Source organism: Podarcis pityusensis (assembly GCF_964106645.2).
Source record: "Podarcis pityusensis genome assembly, chromosome: 7".
Lineage (NCBI taxonomy): Eukaryota > Metazoa > Chordata > Lepidosauria > Squamata > Lacertidae > Podarcis > Podarcis pityusensis.
Genome location: NC_138031.1, coordinates 14,818,374 through 14,838,144, shown reverse-complemented (window position 1 = coordinate 14,838,144; position 19,771 = coordinate 14,818,374).

Here is a 19,771-nt window from a genome sequence, read left to right as displayed (position 1 = left end):
TATAAACTCTCTCTAGACCCAACCTGACTGTGCATTTTCCAACCCCGTTTTTCTTTTTTCTTTTCCTTTGTAGGCAGGGGGAGTAAAATGCCTCAGGTGGATTTCACCAGCCAATTTTGCTTCCCTAAGAAGCCACCCAACAAAATTTAAACATCAGTATTGTAGCTCATGGGACGCGGGTGGCGCTGTGGGTTAAACCACAGAGCCTAGGACTTGCCGATCAGAAGGTCGGCAGTTTGAATCCCCACAACGGGGTGAGCTCCCGTTGCTCGGTCCCTGCTCCTGCCAACCTAGCAGTTCAAAAGCACGTCAAAGTGCAAATAGATAAATAGGTACCGCTCCGGCAGGAGGGTAAACGGCGTTTCCGTGTGCTGCTCTGGTTCGCCAGAAGCGGCTTAGTCATGCTGGCCACATGACCTGGAAGCTGTACGCCGGCTCCCTCGGCCAATAAAGCAAGATGAGCGCTGCAACCCCAGAGTCGATCATGACTGGACCTAATGGTCAGGGGTCTCTTTACCTTTATTGTAGCTCCGGCGCTACGTATGATGAGAGATTTACTGGAGCTTCGTTACAAGGGGGGCGAGTTATTGGGTTGTTGTTTTTATTTTGATTATATATTTTGTGGTTTTATATGTTGATTTTCTCCTGTGAACCACCCTGAGACCTCCCGGTATAGGGTGGTATATAAATTCAATAAATATTATTATTATTATTATTATTATTATTATTATCATTATTATTAGTAGTAGTACTATTATTATTATTTATAGTGACTCAGAGCAGGTCCACTGAAATTAACAAACCTAAGTTAGTTGCGTCCATTAACTAGCATTGCCTGCCACCCTGTGTGACTAGGTCTTAGACTCATAGAATTGTAGACTTGGAAGGGACCTCGAGAGTCATTTAGTCCAACCCCCTGAAATGCAGGAATCTCAGCTAAAGCATCCATGACAGATGGCCATCCAACCTCTGCTTAAAAGCCTCCAAGGAAGGAGAGTCCACAACCTCCCAAGGGAGACCGTTCCACTGCTGAACAGCTCTTACTGTCAGAAAGCTCTTCCTGGTGTTTAGCTGGAAGAATTTCCTTTCTCGTAACTTGAAGCATTGGTTTGGGCCCTACCTTCCAGAGCAGGAGAGAACAAGCTTGTTCCCTCTTCCATATGACAACCCTTGATATATTTGAAGATGGCTAAAGCTATGGTTTTCCCAGTAGAGATGTATGGAAGTGAGAGCTGGACCATAAAGAAGGCTGATCGCCGAAGAATTGGTGCTTTTGAATTATGGTGCTGGAGGAGACTCTTGCGAGTCCCATGGACTGCAAGAAGATCAAACGTATCCATTCTTAAGGAAATCAGCCCTGAGTGCTCACTGGAAGGACAGATCCTGAAGCTGAGGCTCCAATACTTTGGCCACCTCATGAGAAGAAAAGACTCCCTGGAAAAGACCCTGATGTTGGGAAAGATGGAGGGCACAAGGAGAAGGGGACGACAGAGGATGAGATGGCTGGACAGTGTTCTCGAAGCTAGCAGCATGAGTTTGACCAAACTGCGGGAGGCAGTGGAGGACAGAAGTGCCTGGTGTGCTCTGGTCCATGGGGTCACGAAGAGTCGGACACGACTAAACAACAACATTCAGATCTCCTCTCAGTCTCCTCTTTTCCAGGCTAAACATACCCAGCTCCTTCAACCATTCCTCATCAGGCTTGCTTCCCAGACCTATGCACACATTCCATCTTGGAATTGGACATTCCCAGAATTGGACACAGTATTCCAAGTGTGGTCTGACTAAGGCTGAACAGAGTGGTACTATTACTTTCCTTCATCTGTACACTATACTTCTGTTGATGCAACCTAGAATAGCAGTAGCTTTTTTTGCTGCTGCATCACGCTGTTGACTCACGTTCAGCTTGTGGTCTACTAAGACCCCTAGATCCTTTCCACATGCACTGCTAGTAAGCCAAGTGACCCCCATTCTATATTTGTGCATCTGGTTCTTCCTGCCTATGTGCAGAACCTGACATTTGTCCCTATTGAAATTATTTCTGTTAGCTGCACATGTAAGTAGATTGTGCAGTTCCACAAAAAAACCTCAAAATTTCTCTCTCTTTGCCTAGGAAAGCTTTCCCTCTGCTAGAACAGCAGCAAGTCTGCCCTGCGTGTTTCCCTGGCTGTTTTCCTTTGATGCCTAACTTCCTGGCTCCCTTGCATATGAACTGGGGGACTTTCCCCGAGATTCACATGGCATTGTCTGAACCATTCTCTTGAGACACTTTGAAGGAGAAACTGTGTGGAGGGAATGAGTGATCTGGGCAAGGAAACAAGCCATGAGACAATTGCTAAGTCATTCCGAGAAAGGCGCTTAAAGCGTTGCTCAGCATGGGCTGCTGACAATGACAATGGCAGCCAGGAGCCTTTTCTGCACTTATGAATGAAACGTTTGTGATCTGCAATCTGCTCAGCTGCGGTAGGTCAAGCCCCAAGAAAAAGTGCACTGGTCAAATCAGCTGCTGCTTAAGCTTTCCCGATGTGAGTGACTCCGAGACTGTGTTCCAGGGAGTCCTGAGTTTCCTCAGCGTGAAGATCCCTGGAAGATGGTTTGCCAGCCTTTACTAACCTCCCCCTGCAGCATTTGGTTCCAGGGGATTGTTGTCTCTGCTCTTGGACATGGGCTATGGGACGCCCCAGAGTGGATCCTGGAACACACACCAGATCCCCTGCAGCTGTTCTCTCCTGAGTGGTGGTCTCGGTCATGTGATAAGACTTCTAAGGTCTCAAATATATAAATTAAATTTCATAAATGTACAAGGCAAACACATAAAGGTAAAGAGACCCCTGACCATTAGGTCCAGTTGTGGCCGACTCTGGGGTTATGGCGCTCATCTCGCTTTATTGGCCGAGGGAGCCGGCGTACAGCTTCCGGGTCATGTGGCCAGCATGACTAAGCCGCTTCTGGTGAACCAGAGCAGCACACGGAAACGTCATTTACCTTCCCGCCGGAGCGGTACCTATTTATCTACTTGCACTTTGAGGTGCTTTCGAACTGCTAGGTTGGCAGGAGCAGGGACCGAGCAACGGGAGCTCACCCCGTGGCGGGGATTCGAACCGCCGACCTTCTGATCGGCAAGTCCTAGGCTCTGTGGTTTAACCCACAGTGCCACCCGCGTCCCATACATAAGTGTATAAACCATGTGTCTGAGATGGTATGGGAGAGCAATCCTGAAGCCATTTTGACTCACCCAATGACCTCAAATATTCCTCTACAGTAAGGGAGGCAAATGGGGGAAGCCTTCCCATTGTCTTTTTGCCTGCAAATCCTGTCTTAAGGGCATATTTGTGTATGAGTAGGGTGAGCCTGTGACCTGGATTCAGGAACTAAAGTATTAGCCATCACAAAAGAATGGCCACACTGCCCAGGTAATGCAGTCAGTGGCCATTATCAGGTATCCTGGCAGACAGGATTTCTGCTGTAGACCGCCTCCTTCGGTGATGTATGTATGATGTTTTGGGGGGGGGGGTCTTGGGCTACGGGGTGGGCAGTTTCAAGAGTCTATACAGTACAAGGGCTTGCACACCATTATTCAGGGTTCTCCTCCCTCCTGCGTGTGGTGAGTAGGGACCCTGTTGCAACAGTTTAATAAAGATCAGGCTTACTAGCTGCTTTGCTCCTCAATATACTCTGGTTGGCCTCTGTTATTTTCTCCTACCGATAGGCAACCCACTGAAGGACTGCATACTGGCTCTTGGATACCCCATAAGGGAAAAGGAGCAGGGTGTTGTTTTTTCTTATAACAGTCAGATGAAGTTCTAGCCCCAGTATGTGTGTGGCATTCAAGGCAGGCACTCAGGTCCTAGCAAACCAAGCCAGGCAAAGTTCAGTTTGCAAGGCAATGTTCCATTCCCAGCAAGGCAAAGTTTGAGCTGAAGGTAGCACCTTGGACAGCGCCATTTGGAGCTCTACCCATTATTTCTGATCCTCTGCTCTACTCTTGAGTATGTCTAACATTGGCTACCACCCAATATATCTTTGGCTGAGTGTCAGAACTCTGCTTACAAGGTCATTTACATGGTTCTCCTCCTCACAACAGCCCTGTGAGGCAGGTGAGGCTGAGAGGCAGTGACTGCCCCAAAGCCACCAATTGATCTTCAGTCTGAGTTGGGATCAGAACCCAAGTCTCTCAGGTCCTAGATCTGCACTCTAAAAATCGTGCAGGGTTGTGTGTGCCCATTGAATTTAACCAAGCATTTGGGGGAGTTCACCTGTTGGATTTATGCTAATGTTAAAAGCACAGGTGACCCACAGAGGTGGGGGTACGGCTATGCCATCCTTAAAAGGCAAAGGACCCCTGACAGTTAAGTCCAGTCGCAGATGTCTCTGGGGTTGCAGCGCTCATCTTGCTTTACAGGCCGAGGGAGTCGGTGTTTGTCCACAGACAGTTTTTCCGGGTCATGTGGCCAGCATGACTAAGCTGCTTCTGGCGCACCGGAACACCGAAACCAGAGCAGCGCACGGAAAGGCTGTTTACCTTCCCACCAGAGTGGTGCCTATTTATCTACTCGCACTGGTGTGCTTTTGAAATGCTAGGTTGGCAGGAGGAGAGACCGAGCAACAGGAGCTCACCCCATCACGGGGATTCAAACTGCCAACCTTCTGATCGGCAAGCGCAAGTGGCTCAGTGGTTTAGTCCACAGCACCACCCGCATCCCTATGCCATCTTTACTGGGATCTAAAATTTGAAAAGAGTCCATAGTGGAAATGAAGGTTGGGGGGGGGTGTTACCTGGTGAATAAATTGGGATGGATAATAGAACTATCAGTGACCAGAAGCAAAGTAGGAAATGAATGCAGACTGCAGAGCATAGAAGGCTTTTGTGTCCTTGTTTTTTAAATGAGTTTGGTGCCATCTAGGGGAGAGAGAAAGAGAAAAGCTTAGGAATTTTATAATCCATGCCATTCATAATACGTGTCCTCACAATCACTTGCACAAACTTGACCTTTTTGCTGTTGTAATAATTTTTATATTTTAAAAATGCAATGAATTGTCAGCATGTAACACCTGTGCTCAGAGAACGGCACCAACTGCCCATCTGCTATTAAGCCAGGTTCAAGGTACACAACGTCCTTAATAACTTGGGACCAGTTTACCTACAAGATCACCTTATCCTAAATGTGCCTACTTGACCGCTTCAGTGGGCAGAATTCACACTACTACAGGCATCACATAATACCCCTTCGGCATTTGTGGAACTCCTCGCCGATTGAGATCAAGCAGGTGCCATCATTGTATTCTTTTTGGCAGCTGCTACAATCAATATGGTTTAGACAAGCCTACCCAGATGCTTAGAGATCCTGCAGTGACTTTTAATCTGTTCTAATAATTTAACTTCTTGAACATATGTTGTTGTTTAGTTGTTTAGTTGTGTCCGACTCTTCGTGACCCCATGGACCAGAGCACGCCAGGCACTCCTGTCTTCCACTGCCTCCCGCAGTTTGGTCAAACTCATGTTCATAGCTTCAAGAACACTGTCCAACCATCTCGTCCTCTGTCGCCCCCTTCTCCTTGTGCCCTCCATCTTTCCCAACATCAGGGTCTTTTCCAGGGAGTCTTCTCTTCTCATGAGGTGGCCAAAGTATTGGAGCCTCAGCTTCGGGATCTGTCCTTCCAGTGAGCACTCAGGACTGATTTCCTTCAGAATGGATAGGTTTGATCTTCTTGCAGTCCATGGGACCCTCAAGAGTCTCCTCCAGCACCATAATTCAAAAGCATCAATTCTTCAGTGATCAGCCTTCTTTATGGTCCAGCTCTCACTTCCATACCTCACTACTGGGAACACCATAGATTTTACTATACGGACCTTTGTTGGTTTCTTGCACATATATACAGCCTGCATCTAGATGGAGGGATTGAAATATCCTGATTTGAGGCATTTGTTTTGAAAGCGCCAACCAGGGTTCAGCTGAGGTGTGTACATTTCAGACAGCCATTGCACATGTGCAGATGAAAGCCTTATTGGAGTTCAGCATGGGGAAACAAATCAGGTAATGTGCATTAGTGAAGACATCCCCACCACTTCCCTGGTGGTTAGTGACGTAGGAATGTGACTTGACATGCTACAGGACCATCTCTCTATATTTCAAGTCTCTGATGTATATGCCTGCTCTGACCTGCAGTGGTTCTCCAGTGTCTCCAACAGAGGTTCTTCTTTTTTTCTATAATTTTCATTAAATTTTCTGTTTTACATTTTAGAATATTCATTTAAACAACCTTAAAGTATCAATGGCTTACCTTCTTCTCTTTCCATAGTTCATTTTGCATAACATAAATCCCTGCATATTTTACATAAACTAAACCATTCAGTATTCCATTATTACATCCATCAAAACTTATTTACACTGTTGAATTTATCTTAATGCTGCCAATGTTTTCAAATGTACACAATTTCCCCCCATATAATCAATAAACATATTCCATAAACGTTCCACGAACATAATCAATAAAGCTTCCAGTGTAAAGAACATATGTTCTTCTTGTTCTCTTATTCTATATGTCAGGTCCGCAAGCTGCGCATATTCCATCAGTTTAAGTTGCCATTCTTCTTTAGTTGGAACCTCACCTGTTTTCCATTTTTTGGGCTAACGAAACACGGGCCACAGTAAAAGCATACATAAATCACATTTTCTGACACCAGGGAATTTCCACCTGAATTATCCCCAATGAAAAGGACTCTGGTTTTGTTTTGTTTTTTTGTTTTTTTGTAAAAGTACTTTTAAATATTTTTTTCAATTCATTATGAATTATTCCCAATAATCTTTAACCCTTTTACAGGTCCACCACATATGATATGAGGTGCCTGTTAAGTCTGCCACTACAGACATTTTAACGGGTTTTTGAAAATTCCGCCCAGACACCATTTTCGATGGACAAATCCCGGCTACGTCCGGAAAATTCCGGTTGTATGGCAGCCCTATGTTAACAAGTCTTTGAACGTGTCCCAGAAGCTGAATGTCACCCATTGCATACTGCCCAACCCCCAGTATTCATCAACCAGCAAAAACAGCAGACTAAATACAGGAGAAAATAAGTTCAATATATAATTAATTAATTAATTCAGCATCAACACCATTGCTTTTGGGGATGAGAGACCCTGAAGAGTCACCATGCCATATGTGGTTGCTATGGAAATAGCTGTCTCCTCCAATGTAGTATACTCAACAATGGAAACCGTTCCTGTGAATTTTTGGTGCATGCTCCACTGAGCATTGAGCGCTGCCAGAGAAGAACGAGAATTTGCAGCTCTAAGCTTCAGTTGTACTGAAAACCAGGAAGAAGAGATATCAGTCACCTGCATGGATGCCGTAATTCCACAGGAACACAAGGAAACAAGGAGAAGGTGCCTTGCCTGCAGAATTTGGCCTCTAAAGAGGCTCAGCTTTCATTTTTTAAAAAAGTTTCCAGTCCTTATGGTTATATTGAAAGTAAGGGGGAAATATCTGGTGAATCTCAGAAGGCGAAGGGGTAACTGAGTGCTATTTCCAGTGGTCCATGTGTCCCTGACTGCTCTTTAGTGCTCCCATGAGGAAGAGAAACAAAATGCATTTTGCAGAAAAGTGAGACATTCTCCATCACTCCATGTCCTACTCTCTTGTGGCATCTGTCTGCCTCGAAAGATTGCTCTATAAATATTAATTTAATCCAATAGGAAGGAACAGATATCTATCCCATCCAAACCTCTCGACTGCCCAAACAGTGGCTTGTTTCGACAAACGGTATCAAATTTAAAATCCTCACGCGCTCTCAGAATCAATTATGGCAACTTTTCATTAATTGGAAGGAAATAATAAGTTTATCCTTTGCTAATGAACTCTTCTGCATTTGGCCTTTGAGTGAGGACCGCTTCAGCAGGAAAACTCAATCAAGCCGAGATAACAGCTAATCAAGAAACGTACATTTTGCTGTTAGGAACGAGAAGCAAAATGAAAAGCAGATTTGGGGGTTTTAGTGTCAGGGGAGTCTGCTCCCCCCACCCACTTGAAAAATCCTTACAAAGAGAAAATGTAAGTCTCCTCCTTCGCACCCCAACGCAGATCAGAATCCTGGTAAGTATTCCTTTCCATAGTTCATTATTTTATCATCATTCTTGTTTGTTTGTGTGCATATTTTGGTCATTCCTTCAACAGGGATCCTATATTAGATCATATCCTCACCCTTTTCCATAATAGTGCAACACACATCCTCATGCATCCGCTGAAGGTTGTTGCAGGAATTTATGTATGGGTTGGGGGGGTTGCCCCTCCAGCAGATATCATGTACATGCAGCCCACTACCAAAATCAGCACAATCCCTTTTGTGGCTTTTGTGATTTGTCCCCACAAAACACTTCATCACAGTTTCTTCCTATCTATTCAAAGGGCCTCTGCTGCAAAATACCAAATGTAACATTTCACTGATAAATGTATCTATGTACTGGCTCACTGGGAAAACTTCAGAAATTCATATAGACATGTGAGCTCAGCTACTCAGCAGCCCCTCTGCCTGAGGGATAATTCCTGGCATCCTGATACCTGAGTGCCAGACAGGTAGCCATTCCAGAAATAACAAACCCAGATGAAGACAAAAGGGTGGGATTAACTTGGCTGGGAAACAGGGAAATGTAAATATCTCTTTTGTTACACTTGATGGGTGTTTGGTGGAGGGCAAGGGGAACCATGGGGCAGGGTCCAGGATGCTCAGATTACTGCCACCAGACCTCCCCTCTCATGATGTAACCATGATGTATTAGTGATGTAGTTTGAGGGGGTGTGACATTGGGATGCGGGTGGCGCTGTGGGTTAAACCACAGAGCCTAGGACTTGCCGATCAGAAGGTTGGCGGTTAGAATCCCCGTGACAGGGTGAGCTCCTGCTGCTCAGTCCCTGCTCCTGCCAACCTAGCAGTTCGAAAGCATGTCAAAGTGGAAGTAGATAAATAGGTACCGCTCCTGCAGGAAGGTAAACAGCATTTCCATGCGCTGCTCTGGTTTGCCAGAAGCGGCTTAGTCCTGCTGGCCACATGACCTGCTGTAAGCCGGCTCCCTCGGCCAATAAAGCGAGATGAGTGCCACAACCCCAGAGTTGGTCACGACTGAACCTAATGGTCAGGGGTCCCTCTACTGGACCTAATGGTCAGGGGTCCCTTTACCTTTACCTAACATGGGGATTAGCAGCTAATAAAAGTTTGTGGGCTCTTTTGTTCAGGGCTTCCACCTTGTTCCATCTTGTGGCAGGTGGGAGTCCTGTTGCGACAGTCTTCAATAAAGACCAAGCCTACTGGCTACTGTTTTGCTCTGGTATTCCTGGCTGGTGTCCTTGTTTTTTGTCCAAGGGAGCCCTCAGATTTCTCTGTTAACAAGGTCCAGCACTGTGGCATGACTCTCTGACAAGCCCAGAGCACCAGTGCCGTGCGTGTGTGTGTGACATCACACACACACACACGCAATGCCTGCCCCTCCCCCAATGCTGGGCGCAACTCGTTGTCTCTGGTTCCCTGAAAACAGATGCTTTCCGAAGCCTTCTTGCTGCTAAATCCAGAGTTTCCCTATCCTTAAAGAATCCAAAAATGGCTTTTGCTGTCCTTTAATAGTGCTCCTGCCAGCTTTCTGTGGACACCTGTTTGTTGTAGTAGTTTTGTTCTTGATGTGGGTGTTTTCTGAGGTGGGGTTGCTCAAAACAGGAAATAGAGGTACGGACTGCCAGGGGACAGCTTGATTATGCAAACTCTGGATTTTTTGGGAAGTCTAAGTGGGCCCTATAGTTTAAACCAGGGGTAGGCAACCTAAGGCGGCCCAATCGCTTTCTCAATCCGGCTCACAGAAGGTCCGGGAATCAGCGTGTTTTTACATGAGTAGAATGTGTCTTTTTATTTAAAATGCATCTCTGGGTTATTTGTGGGGCCTGCCTGGTGTTTTTACATGACTAGAATGTGTGCTTTTATTTAAAATACAGTGGTACCTCGGGTTACAGACGCTTCAGGTTACATACGCTTCAGGTTACAGACTCCGCTAACCCAGAAATAGTACCTCCGGTTAAGAACTTTGCTTCAGGATGAGAACAGAAATCGCGCAGCGGCAGCAGCAGGAGGCCCCATTAGCTAAAGTGCTGCTTCAGGTTAAGAACAGTTTCAGGTTAAGAACGGACCTCCGGAACGAATTAAGTACGTAACCAGAGGTACCACTGTACATCTCTGGGTTATTTGTGGGGCATAGGAATTCGTTCATTCTACACACACCCCCGCAAAAAAAAAATAGCCTGGCCGACCACATGGTCTAAGAGATGATGGACTGGCCCACGGCTGAAAAAGGTTACTGCCCCCTGGTTTAAACAAAGGGAAAGCAACCAGGAAGTCGAGATCTGCATTGTGTTCTCTATTACAGACGAAGGAACAGATCAAATACATAGCCGCCAAATGGCACAGAAAATGTATGGTCCCTTCCTCCCGCCTTAGCACTGCTACATCATGGGTTATTTTCCATGCACGTGCTGTTCTCTCTACATTCAGTGCTTGAGAGTGTCAAACTAGGACTGTCGAGTCCAGCTTTCGAATTAACACAGGCATGAAGCATCTTGGGCTACTCGCCATCTCTCAGCTTTCCCTACCTCACAGGTAGAGGATAGAATCCAGTAGTAATGTATGGAAGTGAGAGCTGGACCATAAAGAAGGCTGATCACCAAAGAATTGATGCTTTTGAATTATGGTGCTGGAGGAGACTCTTGAGAGTCCCATGGACTGCAAGAAGATCAAACCTCTCCATTCTGAATGAAATCAGCCCTGAGTGCTCACTGGAAGGACAGATCCTGAAGCTGAGGCTCCAATACTTTGGCCACCTCATGAGAAAAGAAGACTCCCTGGAAAAGACCCTGATGTTGGGAAAGATGGAGGGCACAAGGAGAAGGGGACGACAGAGGACGAGATGGTTGGACAGTGTTCTCGAAGCTACCAGCATGAGTTTGACCAAACTGCGGGAGGCAGTGGAAGACAGGAGTGCCTGCCGTGCTCTGGTCCATGGGGTCACGAAGAGTCGGACACGACTAAATGACTAAACAACAACAACAGAGGATAGAATGGTGGGGCGATGGGTGGAAAAAAAACACGTTTTTGCTCCTTGGAGGAGAAGCAGGAAATAAATAAAGTTGAATGGGCCAGAGGGAGAAGGATATTCATTTCGTTTACAAGTTGCTTCTCATGAAACGTCTCGGAGCAATTTTAACAATATCATGAATAGCCAGGAGTGGTTTTGAGCAAATGCAGCTGCATACATTTAAGCTTTGTTTCATATGGGGATTTATTTATTTTTTATTTGGGGTAAAATTATTGTTGCATTGGGTTTCTTGTTATGGGTAACGAAACAGAATGGTGCACGTTATATCTCTAGCAATAGCGCTGGACTGAATTATATGTTCAAGACAGGATCCTGCTCCCCCAAGATGCTATATACCATGTCAGCAAAGCAGGAACAGCTTGTCCCTCAACAGGCAGCTCACAAAGAATTACAAACAGCTACGGTAAATTAAGGCTGCATGCAAACCATACATTCAAAGTGCTTCCCGCAAACTGGGAACTCAGAGACCTACAATTCCCAGGACATTTAACAAACTAGAGTTGGCGATGTTCTTTTGGGGAAGCCTTGTAATTTAAGTATGCTTTAAAGCTATGGTGTGTGTGTGTGTGTGTGTGTGTGTGTGGAATGCCCTCCCATCAGATGTCAAAGAGATAAACAACTACCTGACATTTAGAAGACATCTGAAGGCAGCCCTGTTCAGGGAAGTTTTTAAAAGTTTCCCTAAACAGGGCTGCCTTCAGATGCCTTCTAAAAATCTGGTAGTTGTTGTTCTCTTTGACATCTGGTGAGAGGGCATTCCACAGGGCAGGTGCCACTACCAAGAAGGCCCTCTGCCTGGTTCCCTGTAACTTGGCTTCTCGCAGTGAGGGAACCATCAGAAGGCGCTCGGCACTGGACCTCAGTGTCCGGGCAGAATGGTGGGGGTGGAGACGCTCCTTCAGGTATACTGGATCGAGGCCATTTAGGGTTTTAAAGGTCAGCACCAACACTTTGAATTGTGCTCAGAAACGTACTGGGAGCCAATGAAGGTCTTTCAGGACCGGTGTTATGTGGTCTCGGCGGCCGCTCCCAGTCACCAGTCTAGCTGCCGCATTCTGGATTAGTTGTAGTTTCCGGGCCACCTTCAAAGGTAGCCCCACATAGAGCACATTGCAGTGGTCCAAGCGAGAGATAACTGGAGCATGCACTACTCTGGCGAGACAGTCTGCAGGCAGGTAGGGTCTCAGCCTGCGTACCAGGTGGAGCCATAATGCTTCTGAATACCAGTTGCTGAAAACCACAGGAATGGAGATTTTCATACAAAGCACTTGCTCTGCTAGTATCTCACCATTTTGTTGTCTTAGGATCTGTAGCGTGCGAACGTTTTCTTTTTTAAAGAAATAATCATGTGCCACCCTGGCATTCAGGTGCGTTCAGACAGAAAGTGTGGTACATAAAGAGAAAAACATATATCTTGCAAATGAGCAAGATAGCAAGCAGGAAAAAAGCAACACCTATCTTATCCAGAATAGAATGGACCCTGCAACACAGGGCTAGGCAGCAGGGTACCTTTCAGATGTTTTGGACTCCAATTCCCATCAACCCCAGCTAGAATGGCCAGTATTTGAGAATGATGGAAGCTGTAGTCCAATGCATTGGTAGGGTACCATATTGGCTACTCCTGCTGCAAAAGGATGCCCCTGAAACATGCTAATGCTTGGAGTCTTATTCGGGATTTTTATTTTATTTTTGCCCTTGGATCAAAAACGGACTATTGGTCTTGGGGGGGGGGGGGTATGTATGTATGTATGTGCATGTGTGTGCTATTCATGAAATGGCTTTCCCATAAGGGATACAGTTAACCGCTGGCTCACCATCTTTGTCATTTTAATGAGGCAGCCCTTGCAAAGTGCTTAATGATCCATAAAAATTCAGAGCATTTTTGCCGGAGACCTCTTTCTCTCTCGCCTCCCCAAGCCTGCTCTGCTTGAACAAATCCCAGCCAAACAATCCTCAAGCACAACCTGGAGTCAATAGTTTTAGCTCTCTACAGCGCATTGTTGCCGGTAACCCCCTCGTGGGGAACAGCAGGGTCAATGGGCATTGTGCGGTCCATGCAAGGACAACTCGCCTCCTCCACCATCCCTTACACATGCAGCTTGGAACCACTTCTGACCTGGGACAAATAGCAGGTTTCTGGGGTGAGTTTCACCAACTGAGGACTAAAACACTGAAGACAGAGAGGGTTAATCCTCCTGGCCCAGCCCATGTGCTAGAGTCCTGGTCCTGTTTTCTCTCCCTGCAGCTGATGTTTTTAATTGAACAAATCCGTTAACAAATCCGATCATGCATTTGGACTCCAAATACTTAAAGTACAGTAGTTTGGTTCTTGGTTGGTTACTGCCTCTAGAGTACAAGAAGAATACACAATGCAAAACACACACGCCAAATTGGTGGAATAACATCTTTATTTGGACGAACTAGGGTTTGGAATGCTGCGGGCAAGCTTTTGAGTCACACAGGTCTCCCCATCATGTGAAGTATTTGACGGGTGGAAAGAAGAGAGAAAGAAAAGAAAGTGGATGTTATTGTACCAAATAATATCTTCTGCCCACTCTGAAAAATGTTTAAGTCCCTTGAAATAAAAAAAAAAATTAAGGTCATATATATATATACACACACACATATAAAATAAATGTTCATAAATGTACCAAGCAAACACGTACATAAATATATAAACCACATGTCTGAAGCAGCACAGGAAAACAGCCCTGAAACCATTTTGGCTCCCAAACTGACCAAATGTTTTCTCTGCAAAGTCAAAGGAAAATGGAAAAGCCTCCCCATTGTCTTTTCCTTCACAAATCCTGTCTTACAGTAAGGGTATGTATGTGTATGAATAGGGTGAGCCTGTGACCTGGCTCAGGAACCAAGTATTTATCATTACAAAAGACTGGCCAGGCTCCCCAGGGTATCCAATCAAGTAAGCATTAACAGGTAACCTGCCAGACAGGAGGTAAACAACGCACTCAGATTTCTGTTGTAGACCACCCCTTTCTGTGATGTAGGTATGGTGTGTCTGCAGGGTGGTCTTGAGCTACACCCTTTCTGTGATATGTATGATGTTTCTGGGGGTGGTCTTGGACTCCAGGGCAGGCAATTTAAAATGTCTATATAAGGGTGGGCACACCTAGGTTCTGGGTCTCCTCCTCCTCCCTGTTGCAACAGTTCAATAAAGACTAGGCTTACAAGCTGCTTTGCTTCTCAATATTCTCTGGTTGGCCTCTGTTCTTTTCTCTGACCGATGGAGAACCTACAAAGGACTCTATAAGGGCTCTTGTGTCCCCCATAAGGAATAAGGGCAGATTTTCGTTTATTACACCCTCAAATAAGGTGCTGTGGGGTTGTTATTGTTGTTTTGGGGGATACAGTTTGCTTTATCAAATTACAGACAACCAATGGCTGTCAAGGCTTTATGTAACACAACCCTCAGAACACAAAGAAGGAAATGTCAAACATACCTTTGAAAACACAAACTTTTTAAAGGAGTAACCAGTGGTGGTACTATTATCATCATAAATAACTATGGTTTGTTTCATAGTTCAGTAACACTTGTGTGCAGGGTGTCCTAGGTTCAGTTACTAATAACTCTAGTTAAAGGGCTATCAGGTAGTTGCTTGAGATTTTGCAGACTCACTGCCCATCAAGAGGCAATACTTAGCCTGATGGAACAATGAAAGCGAAAGCTTTATCATCTTTACCGTATTTTTCGCACTATAGGGCGCACCGGCACATAGGGCGCACCTAGTTTTTTGGGGGGGAAATAAAGAAAAAAAAATTATTTTCCCCCCCAGGCGCGGGGCTGGGGCGGAGGAAGCCCAAGCTTCCCCCGACCCCAGCCCCCAGAACAGGCTGCTATCCGCAAGCCTTGGGAGCCCGGTGGGAACTCCCCAGGCTTGCGGACATATGCCCAAAGCCCTGGGTGCGCTGCGGAGCGCTCCCCAGGTTTCGGGCTGCAGGCTGCTGTCCGCAAGCCTGGGGGGCCCAGCGGGAACTCCCGCCGGGCTCCCCAGGCTTGCAGATATCTGCCCGAAGCCTGGAGAGCGAGAGGTGTGCACCAACCCCTCTCGCTCTCCAGGCTTCAGCGAAAGCCTGCATTCGCCCCATAGGACGCACACATATTTCCCCTTCATTTTTGGAGGAGGAAAAGTGCGTCCTATAGGGCGAAAAATACAGTAGTTTGTATGTATCATTTCTGAGAGCCAATGTGGATGCAGGTGGAGCTGTGGTCTAAACCACTGAGCCTCTTGGGCTTGCCAGTCAGAAGGTCGGAGGTTTGAATCCCTGCGATGGGGTGACCTCCCATTTCTCTGTCCCAGCTCCTGCCAACCTAGCAGTTCGAAAGCATACCAATGCAAGTAGATAAATAGGTACTGCTGCGGCGGGAAGGTAAACGGCATTTCCTTGCGCTCTGACTACCGTCACGGTGTTCCGTTACTCCAGAAGCGGTTTAATCATGCTGGCCACATGACCTGGATAGCTGTCTGTGGACAAACGCCAGCTCCCTTGGCCTGAAAGCTTGATGAGCGCCGCAACCCCATAGTTGCCTTTGACTGGACTAAACCATCCAGGGGTCCTTTACCTTTACCTTTTCATAGCAACATTATAATACAGTGGTACCTCGGGTTAAGTACTTAATTCGTTCCGGAGGTCCGTTCTTAACCTGAAACTGTTCTTAACCTGAAGCACCACTTTAGCTAATGGGGCCTCCTGCTGTAACTGTGCCGCCGGAGCACGATTTCTGTTCTTATCCTGAAGCAAAGTTCTTAACCTGAAGCACTATTTCTGGGTTAGCAGAGTCTGTAACCTGAAGTGTATGTAACCTGAAGCGTATGTAACCCGAGGTACCACTGTATAGGCTTCAGATTCGGGTTAACCATGTTCAAACATCCACACCTCTGTTAAACTGCATGCTCAGAGGACAGACATTGTCTCAAGAGATGGTTGTGAGGCTCAAATGCAGCGAGAGAACCCCTTTCCTTGCCACCCTGAACTCCTCAAAGGAATAAAAAAATCTGAAGAAGTATCTGAAGAAGTGTGCATGCACACGAAAGCTTATACCAAGAACTAACTTAGTTGGTCTTTAAGGTGCTACAGGAAGGAATTTTTTTATTTCGACTATGGCAGACCAACACGGCTACCCATCTGTTCCTCAAAGGAAGGATGATATCCAATTTTTTTAACAGACAAATTTAATCCACAAAAAGTGTTGCTCTGTGGAATGCTTTTGCAGTGCCAATCAGAGTGGGGGCCAGGAGGGCATTTGGCCCGGGCAGCCTCAGGCTCCAATGGGACCTCGGATTCAGACACCTGTTAATTTTTTGGTGTTTAATAAGCTTCACAACTTGCTTTTACGTGCATCAGATTAAAACATGACATACTTCCTAAGCTTAAAGCTGCAAATTAAAGCAAATAAGAGGTGTGACTTGTTAAGAGACAATCTTTCTTTCTTTCTTTCTTTGGTTATATGATATAGATTTTGTCATATCCTTAATACCAACTGTGATATTGCATGAAAGTGAGATTTTTCCTCAATAATTAGTGCATTTGCACAGAAAAGGGGTAGAAATTCGTTTGTTAAATCAAAAAAAAAGCACCTCTTACTCTTTTCTTTTTTTCAGCGACTTATTTAGTTTTTAAGTGCTGACATTTTTATTATTATTTTAATGGCTAGGGGGCTCAAAAACTGAGAGAGCCTGTGTTGTTGCACAGGGTTCCAGTTGTCCAGCTATACTTGAGCCCCTTGATGGAAGAATTATATACAAATCGAGTTTATGAACAAACAAGTGAGACCTGCAACAAAATGTTGCAGTATGTTGTTTTTTTTAAATGATATTTATTGGGAAAAAATTTAAAGTTACACAAGAGAACAAAATAGAAAAAGAAAAAAGAAAGAGCAAAGAAAAAACAAACCACATCAAACAATACAAATTCAAAAAAAAACAAAAATACACCACAAACATTTAAAAGCAAATCCATTATTCTCAAATCCTCCACTGTCATTACCTTCTTTCTTTGACCTCCTCCTCCTCCCTTTTTTTGTATCCTAGTTATTAATTGTCGCAGCAAATCCTTTCCATATATCATAATATTCTGTCATTACATTACCTTAAACTATTTTAATCTTATCTTACTATAAAAAACCTTGAAACTTAAAACTTAAATCTTATTTTTACCAACTTCTCATAACCATAATATTCTTACATAATTCTTTAAACATTTTTACTAAAGCCAAGTAATTTCATTCCAACATTTTTCTAACATTCATCAATTTTATAAAACAATCCTAGTAGTAAAAAAAAGGAAATAAAAACAATCCAATCTTCATCCAACGTCCCTTCCTGCTGGTCCCGGGTTTTGTCAGTCCTTATTATCCCATCGATCTAGCGCATTAACCTGGTAACCTTATATCCGAGGCCCTTAAGTCTCTTCCATGTCCCTTCCGCAGCTCTTCTTCATATTTGTAACTGTATTTTCCCTTGTCTCCTGCTCGTTTCACTGTTACAGTATGGAATTCTTCTGTACAGGTTGTTTGCCAGCCAGTCAACCCCTTTTGCAGGTTTCCATTGCAGGATTCCATCGAATTGACACTTGAGAGCCATATTTGATTTAATATTGGTATTCTACTTTTCCAGAAACATTGCTGAGTTGCAAGGCTGGCAAAATGGTCCTATCTTCTGCCCCTGGAATGTGCAGTTAAAGGGATTACGAAGGACCAGATCCTTATCTCCCCTACTCATCCTCATGGGCCAAATTTAACAAGTGGGTTAGGATTATGATCTTTGGGACTTCAAAGCACCACACCGGGATTGGTGAGTCAGCAAGCTTGAAGTTATTGGCTGTCAGCGGATGGGCAGTGACTTTAGACCTGGTTTCTGCAGCACAATCAATTCCTTTTTTATTTCCCATGGGGAACTTGGCCACGCAGCTGATTTAACCGTGTCTCTGCTTGCCCCAAACCTGAGATCACATGAGGTGCCAGGTACGGAGCTGGTGGGTTCAGTTTGGAGAAAACAGCCTGGTGAGTTAAATAGAGTCCTGAGCTGCGCTGAATTTGGCCTGCGAGCTGGAGGTTCCCCATCTCTGAATTAGATGAAACTATGGCTCATTGAAGGGATGCGGGTGGCGCTGTGGGTTTAACCACAGAGCCTAGGACTTGCTGATCAGAAGGTCGGCAGTTCAAATCCCTGCGACGAGGTGAGCTCCCGTTGCTCGGTCCCTGCTCCTGCCAACCTAGCAGTTCGAAAGCACCTCAAAGTGCAAGTGGATAAATAGGTAAACTCTGGCGGGAAGGTAAACGGCGTTTCCGTGCGCTGCTCTGGTTCGCCAGAAGCGGCTTTGTCATGCTGGCCACATGACCTGGAAGCTGTACGCCAGCTCCCTCGGCCAATAAAGCGAGATGAGTGCCGCAACCCCAGAGTCGGTCATGACTGGACTTGGTCGTTCTCTGTATGCTGCAATAAAGCAAGTCTTCAGCATACAGAGAAGGGAAGCAGCTGCACTTGTGGGGAGAAGCCTCATGCACCTGTTAGTTAAGCCAAGATATGATAGCCAAACAAGATCACTGTGAAATGCTATGCAGATTTACCTACATTGCACATTTTCATAGGATCATAGAATCGTAGAAGAGTTGGAAGGGATCCTGAGAGTCATCTAGTCATCTAGGTGTGACAGGAAGTCCTCCTGGCTGGAGCAACATTCCCCTGTGTGTCCATTCTGGGCAAACAGGAAATGTTGTATTTGACTGCTTAGGTTACATCCCACACATCCAACCTCTCCAAGGAAGGAGAGTCCACCACCTCCCGAGGGAGTCCATTCCAGTCAAACAGCTCTTACCTTGTAAGGGAAATGGGTCTATACAAATCTGCTCTGTTGCTGAAACACAGTTCTTGATTCTCAGCTTGCATTAATGTGCCTGGTGACCAGAAATAAAGGAAGGCAAGGGTCTACTTATTTGTACAGAAAATGTTGGCAAGAACAATTTGCCTTGCCAGAGTAAAGACACACCGCTCATCACAATTCCTGCTTCTACAAGATCCCTCTCCCCTTTGCTTCTTACACATCAGGGCAAGTGGGGAATCAAACTCTGTTGCATTGACATATAAATGCAAACCTGGCTTGCACCTTTGTGCTAAATTAATTGGCCAGGCATGGGTGCTCCATTCTTTTTTCCACGAGAAGGAAAATACTAAGCAGATGAACTGTGAAACCACCCCCTCCCCAATGCTGTGTTTTCACTACAGACTGAAACCCTGTGGACACGGAGTCCTGCCTGCAACCCACTGATTTCAGCCGGATTTTATCTCATTTACTTGAGACTGGTGTGTTAATAATTCGGTCTACACAAAGTAAAATTCTACACATTGTATATGTGGCCGACTCTGGGGTTGCGGCACTCATCTTGTTTTATTGGCCGAGGGAGCCGGCGTACAGCTTCCAGGTCATGTGGCCAGCATGACTAAGCCGCTTCTGGTGAACCAGAGCAGTGTACGGAAACGCCATTTACCTTCCCACCAGAGCGGTACCTATTTATCCACTTGCACTTTGAGGTGCTTTCGAACTGCTAGGTTGGCAGGAGCAGGGACCGAGCAACGGGAGCTCACCTCGTCGCAGGGATTTGAACTGCCGACCTTCTGATCA